Below are 14,071 nucleotides of genomic sequence, written 5' to 3'. Positions count from 1 at the left end.
TTCTTGTAAGTTCTTCTCCTTGTAAGATTGTTTAGGTTACGTTTTCTTTCCTATCTTCCGCAACAATCTTTTGTATTTCTGTATGTGTTAATTCTTGATATAAATCAATAAGAATTAAAAAGTTGAAAAAGTATGTGTAATTGTATTCAACCCCCCTTCTACAATTACTTTCTGTTTATTGCTATCCCTTTCGGGACTAACAGAAAGTCACTTACCCCAGTCAGCATCAACAAAAGCTGTTAAACTAAATAAATCTGACCTTGTAAAGCTGACTACTCTTCCTAGTGAAAGTTTAAGATACCTGAGAATTCTAAGAGCAAGAGTTAAATGTGACTGTCTAGGGGCATGCAAAAACTGACTTAGACAATGAACCGCAAAGACTATATCAGGACGAGTAGCAAGTAGATAAATCAATCTACCTATTAACCTTTGATACCTAGAACAATCTTGTAAAAGAGAATCTTTAGAATTATTGGAATCTAAAAAAACAAGATTTACATCCATAGGGGTACTTGAAGGTTTACATCCCAAATATCCAAAATCATTCAATAGTTCCAAGCAATACTTTCTTTGGGACATGCAAACACCATCAATACAATCTAAAATTTCAATCCCAATAGAAACTTTATTTTCCCTAGATCTTTTATTAAAAACTTGCTTTTCAAGTATTCTTTGAAAACATTTATTTCACTCAAACTGTTTCCTGTAATGACAATGTCATCTACATATACAAGAAGAATAAGAAACACATAATTGACACGTTTGGTGAACAAAGAATAATCACTAATACTTTGCACAAATACATTTTCAATTAGACAAGATGAAAGTTTAGCGTACCATTGACGCGGCGCTTGTTTTAACCCATATAGAGACTTAACGAATTTACACACTCGTTTATCACTAGTATTATAATATCCTTCTAGAAGAGACATATACACGTCTTCTACCAAGTCACCATATAGAAAAAGCATTGTTAACATCAAGCTGATATAAAGGCCATTTAAATTGAACAGCTAAAGCAATGATACATCTAACAGTAACCATTTTGACTACTGGAGAGAAGGTCTCCTCATAATCTAGACCCTCCCTTTGACTATAACCCTTAGCAACTAACCTAGCCTTATATCTTTTAGTTTCACTACTGGATTTATACTTGATTTTATAAACCCACTTACAACCTATAACCTTTCTATTGCTAGGTAGCTCAGTAATATACCACGTTCTATTCCTATGTAAAGCTTCCATCTCCTCATTCATGGCATTAATCCAATTATGGTCACTACATGCTTCTTTAAATGTTTTCAGCTAAATAGATTTATTCAGATTAGAAACAAAACAAAAAAATTTAGGAGACAAGCAAGAATAATTGACAACTCTCTCTATACCATACTTGACCTTTTCTTCAATCACAAAATCATCATACATTCTAGGAAAATTACTAGGTCTAGTAAATCTTCTAAGAGATTGAGTTTGGGAATTTATACCCTCAGAGATATGACCTATTTGATTATCATTAGTTTCAACAGGCGAACAAGTATCACGAGGCAAACTGGCAACCATTCCAGGGCTACCTAAAGGTTGCCAACTGGTAACTCCATCAAGATTATCTTGTTGAGGAATACCTTGATTTTCTTGACTTTTGGAGTTGCCTAGCGACTGATCATTATCAGTCCTAGAGAGGCCACCTAGTTCACTATGGCTACTGTCCCAAGATTCAAACTGACTATTTGTCTCAACAGCAGAAGGTCCTCTATCCTCATCATAGGGTCCCACAACATCAAAATCATTAGAGGAACTAGGCAAAGTATCAAAAAAAAATTAAACCATCAAGTTCTTCATTTATAACATGCTCAGTTTTGTCATTACTCATCTTAAAAGGAAAGATGTTTTCATAAAATTTTACGTCTCTGAAAAAAATGATTTTCTTGGTTTCTAGACTATAAAGTCTATAACCCTTTTTTTGGAATTGGCATAACCCAACATAACACACTTTTCGGATTTAGGGGAAAACTTATCAACTATGTTGGGTATGTGAACAAAACAGAGACAACCAAAATTGCAAAGATGAGTAAGAACTAGCTGAAATCCGTAAATCAAATCATAAGGACTCTTACCGTTTAAAAGAGATGTATGAGTTCTATTTATCAGATAAGTTGCAGTTAACACACACTCACTCCACATATTAAGAGGGACTCCAACCTGAAAGATGAGAGCCCAAGCAACATTAAGCAAGTGTCTATGTTTACGTTCCACCACCCCATTCTGCTGGGGTGTATACACACAGGATGTTTGATGAACTATTCCTTTGTTTTCAAAAAATAGACTCAATTTTTTATTAACAAACTCAATTCCATTATCACTTCTACAAGTTTTAATCATTTTTCCAAACTGAGTAAACAGAAAATTATAAAAACTTTCAACACAATCACTGACTTCATGTTTATGTTTTAAAAGATAGACCCACACGACACGAGAGAAATCATCTACAATGGTTAAAAACAATCTATATTCTTCTCTACTCTGGATATGTGATCGGTGGCACACCACAGACTATAATCAGGACTAAAAGCAAGTATACAAATAGTCCCAATATCGTCTTTCAAGTAATAAAAGTGGTACAAGTACCGAATATCGTCCACATGGATCGTAGTAAAAGTTTAAAAGAAAGTAGAGTTAAGGAAATGATTTCAGAAGGCGAATTCGAAGAATTTGATTTGAACAGAGTTAACACACTAAAAACAGGAGATAACAGATAATAAAAGCAAGCTAGGGTGTATGACTTTTTGGAGGAGATATAAATATTATTTCCAGTCGACCAATGCTGTCAAAATGCTACAACATGAGACCATGCTGACAGATTGCTACAGCAGTCAATCAGTAACAACTATTTTTACCAATTACTTTGAAGATATTCCTCTCGGACTTCACCAATGCACTGATATTATAGCTTTCAACCCATATCTCAATGAAGTATCCAGACCAGTGAAAATGACAAATGGTTTCTTCAAAATATATGGATAAACAAATCTCTTTGTTAAAAATCACTCTCTCGAGTGGATTCCCATATCATTCAAGTTGACGTGTTCTGAATGGCTTATCTTTGAATCCATTCCACTTTAACACTTCAGAGTGATCAACCCGTAGATAATTAACAACTTAGAAAATACGGACAACAAATCTCTTTGTTAGCAACTCTCTCAAGTCTACTTCCCATATCATCCAAGTTGACATGCAATCAATGGCTCAACTTAGAGTCCACGACACTTTAACACTTTCAAAGTGATCAACTCGTCAAGAAGTGTCATTGGTTTTATAAAACTTGAAATGAAAAAGTAAAACATCGTTGTTACATGAAAGGGTCGACTAGTTTTGATTTACAAACTCACCCTTTTCGTCATACACCCGAGCTAATAAAATTAGCTACTCATGACGAAAAGTAAATAACAAGAAATATAAAGTGCGGTAAATAAAGACTAAAATAAATGCGGGAAGTAAATGACAGAATATAAATGACGAAATAATAAAGATGCGGAAAGCGTAATAAATAAATGACATAAATAAAATGCGAGTAAGCGTAAATAAATAAATGACGGAATATAAATAACGGTAATATAGATAAAGCCATTAAATAAAGTGATAAAAGAACTTGAAATGTAACCAAAAGATTTATAATATGAAGAAACTTGTTCTTCAAGTAGCATGCAAACTACTTGAAGAGAGAACAAAAGATACTAGAGAGCAAGTAGTAAGGTGTGGTAATGAGGTGTTTTGAATACTCCTCCCAACATCCCTTTTTATACTAGGGATAGAGTGAGGGCAAAATGGTCAATTCACACCCACTTAGTTCAAAAGAAACTACAAAGTACATAATAACAAACTAATATTTAGAAAGCAACTACATTAGTCTTGTAAACTCCAGCTAATCTGATTAAACTACAGCTGGTTTAACTTTAGAAGGCTTTCAAAGGTCTTCCCAATGTCATGTCCGTCAACTCCAAGTCTTATCTTTCTCTTCATCTACCTTCAAGTCATGCTACCACATTCCCATAGCATTGACCTGCTCCAATCTGTCCAAAATGAACTCAATTTAGACCAAAATCCACTAAAACAGATTCATCATTCACTTCAGCATAAAAATAGAGAAAAGAGATAAAATGACTCAAAGTTGGGATATAAATAGAAAATAACTTATCTAAAAGAGAATAAAAAGGTATTTTACGTACTAAATACTTAGTACGTATCACACCCCCAAACTTAAACTGTTGCTTGTCCCCAAGCAACCAAAAGACAACTAAAAATGACTCAATTTTAAAATTTTGCAAGAAAATGCAGTAAGTGCATACACATGTTGATTATGCCAAAATGCAATATATAGCTTTCATAAATCCCAAAAAAGCATGTCCTATCTAACCATTAGTATGAACCATAAGCTAGCTCTATTTGCTCTTTATTATGCTCTACACATCATATGTCTAAGATCAATAGGACTTGGAAGTAACTGGTTTACTCTCATTTGGCACATTTTTTTTCCTCTCTTTGCCTTTTCTCTCCTTTATGCATCAACATTGAATTTTTTAAATTTTTGGCACTTTGTGCTCTTTTGTTGAATGCATATACACCTGCCCCTATGGGACATTTTTGGTGTTTACACCTGCCCCTATGGGACATTTGTGGTGTTTTAGATCTCAAGTATGACATGAAAACTTTGTACACTTTGATCTCCACTTTGATCTCCACTTTTGGCACTTTGTGCTCTTTTGCATTGCTTTGATCAATATGACTATGTTGGTACCCACCCCCAAACTCAAAATTTTCAATGTCCTCATTGGAAGTGTATAGGGGGTTGTTTATGCAATCGCTACAAGTGGCTAAAATATGAGAAAAGAACAAAGGGCCTACGTCCTCTCTTAGTTGAGCATATGATGTGGATCAAAATGTATTCCTAAGCAAAACAAGCTAGTTCTAGTGATACCAAGTGTTTAGAAAGTGTAGCTAAACTTCAAGAATTATTTTGGCTATACAAGCATATGGCAAGTATAAACATATGTGTTCTTTGCAAGAAAATAAACTAGAAAATGTAAAAGACAATCCCAGACTCAAGAAAATCAAAACAAGTTGAAACAAAATAAACAAAAGAAGCTAAAGAGGGGATGATAGGACCTGTCCTATTCCATAGGAGTAGGTGAAGTGGAGATACTGTCCTTTAACTTCTTGCATTCTTCCTTCAGTCTAGCATTCTCTCCAAACAGCCTTGTATTTTCTGCTTTTAATGCCTTCAACTTCTTTCCCAGTTTTTTCACTTGAGCACTTGTCTTTGCTTCCAACTCTGCCCTTACCAACTTGATGTCTCATCTTGTCTTCTTCTAGGCAGCCCTTACTTTTTCAGCCAACTCCCCTTCCAATCTGTCTATCTTTTCAAAGAATTCATTTCTTTGTCCCAATAAGCTATCCATCAAACTGCTATTTTGAGCAAGCAGGTCTTACATCAAACACAGCATATCACTAGCTCCATTCCCTTTTTCCTTCTTCTCCCTAAGCCTAGAAACTGTCTTCATGTCAATCTTCCATTTCTCCCCTTGCTCTTTCACCATCTGATCCTTGCAATACTGAGGAATTCCATTCTCTACTAACAACCGTGTGATCAAACAAGGGAAATACATCTTCCCCCTACTTCTGCCCGAACATGTCCTAATGCTCACTCTCCCAAAGTTGATGGACTTACCTGTAACTAGACAATAAAGCAACAACATTCTCTCCACCGATACGGAGCTATCATGTGTGGTGGGAGCAATGAAGTGCCTTAAAAAGTTAATCCATACATTTGCATTGGCCGTAAGATTGTAGGCCTTAAAAGTCCTCAACATGTAGTTAGAGTGCTCATTTCAAACAGCCCCTGGTTTCCCTATCTCATCAGCCACCTCAGTTAAATCTTCTATGGTCTTATGCCTCACCATTCTAGAGTAATCTATCTTTTTAGGGGGGTCTAGGCCATACAGCCGATTGATGGCTTTAGAGTTGAACATGAAAGTCATCCCCCTAATCGATATCTTGGATGTGCTATTTGCTGCTAACTCAGCATAAAACTCTCTAATTAGAGTCAGGTTATAGGAAGTTGGAACCATGCACATCTGTTCTATACCATGAGCCTCTACCACCTCTTTTATGAATGCAAATTCCCTAATATTTTGCCTATCAAATCCCTTGTTTGGGAATCCAACCCTGTTTTGGAATCTAACATGCATCTTTTCAGCAGCCTTAGAACTAAAACCATTGTGGGGTCTAATCGGCTTTGGAATGGTGGTTGGCCTTTGGGCCATAGCCACCTTTTTCCTTTTAGGTCTGGATGAATGCTACAGCATCAGTCTTAGAATTCCTAGGTGACTCAATAACAACCCTTTGAGACTTGGTCTTCTTCCTATGTGGCTCCTCATTAACTACTGCCTTTGACTTTTTTTTTTATCACAAACCTTAACCAATCTTCTTTTTTTAGACAAAACCTCAACAGGGGGTTCTTCATCCTCTTCCCCAAAAAATTCCTCATTGAGGTCAGGTATGGGGTCATGAGGAACAACATGAGGCATATCATCCTCTTCGTCTGTGTCTTGCCTAGAGGCAGTCAATAAGAGAGGCTTCCTTGGTTTTTCAATAACAGTAATGTTCTCCAAACTGCATGCCTCATTTTCCATAAAAATTTCCCCTGTTTGTGCTATAGAGGCAGGGTCCTCCTCTTCCTCAGAATCAGAAGTGAAGAGGCCCTCAGGGGGTGTACTATCAGATGAGGATTTTACCTTTTGAGAAATATCGAGTGATTCTCTATTGGTGGTGGTCGGAGATGAGGTTGGGGCCTTCTTTGGAATCAGCACAGTGGTTGGTTTCACCATTTCTTTGACTTTCTTCAAAGGATCTGTGAAGGGAATAATGGCAATGGATGGCACCATTTGAAGAGGAGGTGCGGCTATGGGCACTTCTGGCGGAATAGGGTCGACAGCGACTGGAGTGGAAAACGGTCGTGACGACGATGGTGGTGACGGTGAGTCTTCATCGATAAGGGTTGTAGAAGACTCACCCTTCTTCTTTTTCACAATAGGGAGTCTCTTCCCTCTCCTTGCCGGTTGTCTTTGTGAGGAAACGGGAGTGTGCACAGCGGCAGTAGCCACCGGCGGTGGCGGGTTAGGCGGTTGTGCCGGCAGCGCTTCAGATGCCTGCGACGGTGGTGGATCGCGAACTAAGGCTCTCTTCACTCTCGCCATTCTCTTTTCACGTCGATCGAGAGAGACAGTTGGTTTGGGAGGGAAGATAAAAAGTGGGTTTCTTGGAATACAAATGGGTTTTTATAAAAGACAAGGGTGAAATGGGAAGTAGGTGATGTACTATGATGTCATCCTTGGGAGCATGCAATACTTGAGTGTTTTTTATGGAGGCTTCCTTTTCTTTTCAACCAGCAGGTTTTCAAACTTTAGTCACATTTGAAGGGAAGGGTTACTTGACAACTTAGGATGTTTGAAAAGGTGGTAACAAGGTGTCATTTCAAAAACAAAGAAGTACTTTCCCTTACACTCTTGTACCAAACTTAGCTGTCAATAAAAGAGACGACCATTTTCTTAAAAAAATTATTTTTAGAAAATGACATCATGCTTTTTCTTACTCCAAAAAATTTCAGACTTTAAAAATTTCCAAGATTCTTCATGAAAGGCTAGGGTTTTCAGATGCTACAGCAAGACCTAAGGCTTTTCTTGATGATTGACTGGACTGCAAAACACACGACAATTAACGATAATATTATTAATAATATTAATAACTATAAAAATAGAAAATTAAAGCAAACATAAATATTTACATACACACATTTTGGACTTTATGAAAAGTCTAAAAATACCGAAGCTTTTGGCAAAGGGTAACAAAATTCACAGAGCATAACTCTGGAATTTCTACCGGATCATGAAACAACTTTACTCTTTGGCCGTTAACTTTGAACACAGAATTGTCCTCGGGATTGATTAGGTCAACTGCTCCATACAGATAAACTTTATGACTGAGGAAAGGTCCAGACCAATGGGACTTGAACTTTCCCGGGAACAGTTTCAACCTAGAGTTAAACAGAAGAGCTTTCTGACCAGCTCTCAACTCCTGGTGCTGAATTCTTTTATCATGCTATTTTTTTGTTTTATCTTTATAAATCTTGGCATTTTCATAGGACAGATTCTTATGTTCCTCTAATTCACACAACTGGACTTTTCTTTTACTGGCAGCCATATCTGGGCACATATTTAATTCTTTGATGGCCAAATATGCCTTGTGTTCAAGTTCCAAAGGTAGGTGACAAGCCTTACCAAAAAACAAGCTTATATGGGGACATACCAATAGGTGTTTTAAAAGCAGTCCGATATGCCTATAAAGCGTCATCTAACTTGAAAGCTCAATCCTTTCGGTTTGGCTTGACAACCTTTTCTATAATTCCTTTTATTTCACGGTTTGAGAGTTCGGCTAATCCATTAGTTTGTGGGTGGTAGGCATTTGCTATTCTACGGTTAATGTTGTACTTTTCAAGAACTCCACTCAACAGGTTATTTACAAAGTGGGTACCCTCATCACTAATTAGTGCCCTTGGGGTACCAAACCTTGTAAAAATCTATTTTTGAAGAAATTTAACCATAGTTTTTGCATCATTAGTAACACAAGCGATGGCCTCTACCCATTTAGACACATAATCAACAGCCACTAGAATGTATTGACAATGATTTGATGGGGGAAATGGTCCCATGAAGTCTATCCCCCATACATCAAACAACTTTACTTCTAAGATCCCATTAAGTGGCATTTCATTCCTTTTGGAAATGGAACCACTTCTTTCACACTCATTGCATCTTTGTGCAAAATTGTGGGCATCTTTGAAGAGAGTAGGCCAATGAAAACCAGATTGTAATACTTTTTCCGCTGTTCTTTGGCCTCCAAAATATCCTCCTTATGTTGCTTGGTGGCAATGCTGCAGGATTGCTGCCACTTCAATTTCTGGAATGCACATTCTTAAGATTTGATCTGCACTTATCTTAAACAAGTAAGGGTCATCCCAAAGGTAAGTTTTAGTATCATGGAGAAACTTTTTGAACATATGGCCAGAAATATCATAAGGTCTAATTCCACAAGCCAAATAGTTTGCTATGTCAACAAACCATGGTGGCTTTGATTCTAACACTAGAATTCTCTCATCGAGGAATGTTTCAACAATATCTCCTTCTTCTAAGGTCTCCCTAGGCTTCTCTAATTTTGAAAAATGGTATGCAACTTGGATGTCAACTCCTTTCCTATCCACTATCTCAAGGTCAAACTCTTGTAACAACAAAACCCATCTTATTAACCTAGGTTTAGCATTTTTTTTTTGGAAATCAAGTACTTGATGGCAGCATGGTCAGTGTGAACAATGACCTTTGTTCCCATCAAATATGATCTGTATCTTTTAAAAGCGAAAACCACAGCTAACAGTTCTTTTTCAGTTGTTGTGTAGTTAAGTTGTGCTTCATTCAATGTCTTACTTGCATAAGAAATTGAATGAAAAACTTTTTCCTTTCTTTGACCTAAGACAGCTCCAACAGCCCAGTCACTGGCATCACACATGATCTCAAAGGGCTTGTTCCAGTCAGGAGCAACAACTACCGGTGCGGTTACTAAAGCTTTCTTTAAAGTGTTGAATGCATTTCTACATTCATCCGTAAAATCAAATTTTTGATCATGCTACAAAAGTAAACACAAAGGTTTTGAGATTTTTGAAAAGTCTTTTATAAACCTTCGGTAAAACCCAGCATGACCAAGAAAACTTCGTAATCCCTTGACAGTAGTTGGTTCAGGTAGTTTTTCAATGATTTCAAGTTTAGCTTTGTCTACCTCAACTCCTCTTTTGGAAATCAAATGGCCTAAAACAATTCCTTCTTTGACCATGAAATGACATTTTTCCCAGTTGAGAACCATATCAGTTTCTTCACATCTTTCAAGACTCCTTTTTAAATTTTCCAAACAATTATCAAAAGATGAGCCATAAACTGAAAAATCATCCATAAAGATTTCTATGGATTTTTCAAGCATGTCAGAGAATATGGACATCATGCATCTCTGAAAATTTGCAGGAGCATTGCAAAGTCCAAATGGCATTCTCCTAAAGGCAAAAGTACCATAGGGACATGTGAAGGTGGCCTTTTCTTGATCCTCGGGTGATATGGCTATTTGGTTATATCCGGAGTATCCATTCAAAAAGCAGTAATACTATTTTCCAGCCAACCTGTCTAACATCTGATCAATAAAATGCAAGGGAAAATGGTCCTTTTGAGTGGCTTTGTGTAGCCTATGGTAGTCCATACATATCCTCCAACCAGACACTATTCTTGTGGGGATGAGTTCATTTTTGTCATTGGTGACAACTATAAACCCTCCCTTCTTTGGGACACACTGGATTGGACTAACCCAAGAACTATCGGCTATTGGAAAAATTATTCATGCATCTAGCCATTTCAAAATTTCCTTCTTTACTACTTCTTTCATGACAGGGTTCAATCTCATTTGAGGCTCTATAGATTTGAAGTTCTTTTCATCTAGGATGATCTTATGTTGACATATAGAAGGACTAATCCCCTTAAGGTCAGCAATGGTCCATCCTATGGCTTTGGTGTGCAACTTCAACATATCTACAAGCTTCTTTTCTTGATGTAAGTCTAGGGTAGATGATATGATGAAAAGTAATTTACCTTTCTCTCCTAGAAATGCATACTTCAAGTGAGATGGGAGTTGCTTTAACTCCATATCAGGTGGTGAAATTATAGACGGGGTAAAATTCTTAAGCTCACTATTGTCCAACAACTCATATGTTGCAGCATCAGATGGGACATCACTTTCTAAATCCTCAACAGTATCATCACCTATTTCAACACCTTCCTCCTCTTATAACTTACAGGCCTTCCTAACTCCTTCCTCATAACACATTGTCTCTATCTCAGTAACTTCTGAGCATTCCTCTAAGTAATCAGGGTACTTTAAGGAATTAAAGACATTGAATGTGACTTTCTGGTCTTGAAGTCTCATGGTTAGCTCTCCTTTTTGGACATCAATCAAAGTTCCACCCGTGGCTAAGAAAGGTCTTCCTAAGATTATGGGAATATCCTTATCAGCCTCAAAATCAAGGATGATGAAGTCAGCCGGAAAGATGAATTTGTCAACCTGAACTAAGACATCCTCAATCTTACCTTTAGGATAAGCAATGCTTCTATTGGCCAATTGCAAGGTGACAATGGTGGGTCTAGCTTCTCCTATGCCTAGGGTGTTGAAAACAGACAAGGGCATAAGGTTGATACTAGCTCCTAAGTCACACAATGTTTTACCAATCTCCTTTCCACCTATAGAACATGGAATAGTGAAACTTCTGGGTCTTTAAGCTTAGGGGGTATTTTGTTGGTTAGAAGCGCACTACATCCCTCGGTAAGAGCTACGGTCTCATATTCGGTCAACTTTTTCTTCTTACTCAAAATATCTTTAAGGAACTTGGCATAACTAGGCATTTGCTCAATTGCTTCAACAAGAGGTATGTTGATGTGCAATACTTTAAACACTTTCAAAAACTTTTTGAATTGCAGTTCTTCCTTTTGATTCCTTAACCTTTGGGGAAAAGGAACATAAAGAGGAACTGGTTTTATGATAGCTATATTTGGTTGTGTTGAACAAGATGGGTCCAGAGTGCCTAGAGTCTTGGTCTTACTTTCTTGAGGTTCAGATGGGATTACAACTTTGGTTTTTGGACCTGTTATAATCTCATCCTCAATTGGCTTTTTCCTAGCAACTTCTTCTTCTGGGAATAACAAAGGATAGTCCGACTTAGGAGGAACAATAGTGGTGGTCTCAGGAGGTTGGTCATCCATAGGCTTAGGTGGACTTTCAGTAACAGGGACCATAGGTATAGTCTCAGGTTTAGGCACAACCTGTTCACTTTCTTTTGGTATGGTCTCTGTTAATTCCTTACCACTCCTAAGAGTCACTACCTTTACATGCTTTTTTCCTAGATCTCTAGGGACTTTAGTGTTACTCGGTAAAGTACCAAGGGCTCTACTATTCTGATTAAGAGCAAGTTGGCTAACTTACGTTTCCAGGTTTCTGATGGCAGCACTTTGTTGAGTGAACAAATATTGATTTTGAGTCATCATTTGTTGTTGTGCTTGGGACTGAGCCACCAGTCCTTTTATAATAGCTTCCAAGGAAGATGAGGATTCGGACTGTGGAGATGGTTTGTTCTGAAAAGGTGGTTGATTACTTTGAAAATTCTAGTGAAGGTGATTCTAAGAATTAGAACTGCTTGCATGTTATTGTTGTTGAAAATTAGGGTTTTCTTGTTGCTTATGGACTGGGGGGTTCAAACTTGGACTATTCCATCAAAAATTTGGGTGCTGTCTCCAACTGGCATTGTATGTGTTAGTGTAGGGATTCGATCTATTATGAACATAATTCATAGATTCAGCATTATGTGGACACAGTTCATAAGTGTGTTCCCCTCCACAACAGACACATTGCACTGAGAGGACAGCTGGAATAGGTGATGTAACAGCTCACTGCACTCCTTGGCCAAAAGTTAGATTTTTAAGCATATTGGTTATAAAAGAGAGTTGTGCTGTCAATGCAGTATATGCATCTACATCATGTATTCCTGCTGTCTTCTTTTGCGGTTGACCATGTAGATCAGCCCAATGTCCATTATTTGCAGAAATTTTTTCTAGGATCTCATATCCTTCATTGTAGGTCATAGCTGTAAAGGCTCCTCCCGCAGTCGCATCGAGCATTTGTTTTGCCATGGGATTTAACCCATTGTAAAACGTCTCAAGTTGAATACAGTACAAGATGCCATGGTGAGGGCATCTCCTTAACAGCTCTTTGAACCTTTCCTAAGCGTCAGGAACAGTTTCATCATCCATTTGTTTAAAAAGCCAAATTTCATTCCTGGACTTAGCGTTCCTAGTTGGTGGGAAATATTTTTGCAAAAACTTTTCCGCCATATTACTCCATGAAGGCACAGAACCCGGCAGTAATGAATTAAACCATATCTTTGCCCGATCCCTTAGAGAAAATGGAAATAAAGTGAGTCTCAGAGCGTTATTAGACACTCCCGGGATCAGGAAAGCAATAGTGATTTCCATAAAGGATTTCAAATGTGAGTGTGGGTCCTCCGAAGGTAATCCGACAAATTGTCCATTTGAATAATCGGTTTTAGCTCGAAATGGAGAGCGGTCATATGTGGCCTAACTATCCCAGAATTTAATTGCTCAAAATCAGGGATGACATAGTCCATGATCCTTCCATTTTTGGAATTTACCAAATTAATGATGTTCGGAGTTTGCTCTCTTGGTTGTTCATTATTTTCCGACTCTGTGTCCTCATTGTGATTATTATGATGATGTGGGTGTTCTTGTGGAAAATTAGGAAATGGTGGTATTGTCCCAAAGGCAGGCGGTTGGTTTTCTAAATGTGGAATCTCAGGGATGATTGGGGGAGGTAACTCCATGTTAGGAGAGAGTAGAGCAAAAAATGTTCTTTGAGCTCTCCTTCTTTGGCGAAACGTTCTCTCCATATCGGGATCCAATTCAAAAAATTTCCCCACGATGTCTTCGTGACATACACTATTTTTAAAAACGGATTAAAAACGGGACGAGAAAAATCAAATCTTTTTCTTCACTTAAAAGAAAACTTTTAACTAACTAATCCCCGGCAACGACGCCAAAAACTTGATCAGTGGTACACCACATACTATAATCAGGACTAAAAGCAAGTATACAAATAGTCCCAATATCGTCTTTCAAGTAATAAAAGTGGTACAAGTACCGGATATCGTCCACAGGGATCGTAGTAAAAGTTTAAAAGAAAGTAAAGTTAAGGAAATGATTTCAGAAGACGAATTCGAAGACTTTGATTTGAACAGAGTTAACACACTAAAAACAGGAGATAACATATAATAAAAGCAAGCTAGGGTGTATGACTTTTTGGGTGAGATGTAAATATTATTTCCAGTCGACCAATGCTGTCAAAATGCTATAGCATGAGACCATGC

The 14,071-nt window shown here is 37.5% G+C and overlaps 1 non-coding gene across 1 annotated transcript; it reads left to right on the top strand.

Annotated features, from left to right (window-relative positions):
- The first annotated feature begins 12,867 nt into the window (after nucleotides 1–12,867).
- On the top strand, nucleotides 12,868–12,974 carry LOC112510578. Its single transcript, XR_003068956.1, has one exon. It is a non-coding gene; the product is annotated as a small nucleolar RNA R71 (small nucleolar RNA).
- The last annotated feature ends 1,097 nt before the right edge of the window (nucleotides 12,975–14,071 follow it).

The sequence above is a fragment of the Cynara cardunculus genome, assembly GCF_001531365.2.
Source record: "Cynara cardunculus var. scolymus isolate 2C chromosome LG 3, CcrdV1, whole genome shotgun sequence".
Taxonomy (NCBI): domain Eukaryota; kingdom Viridiplantae; phylum Streptophyta; class Magnoliopsida; order Asterales; family Asteraceae; genus Cynara; species Cynara cardunculus.
Note: the sequence above shows the minus strand (reverse complement) of the source record. Positions and strands in the feature narration are given on the sequence as shown.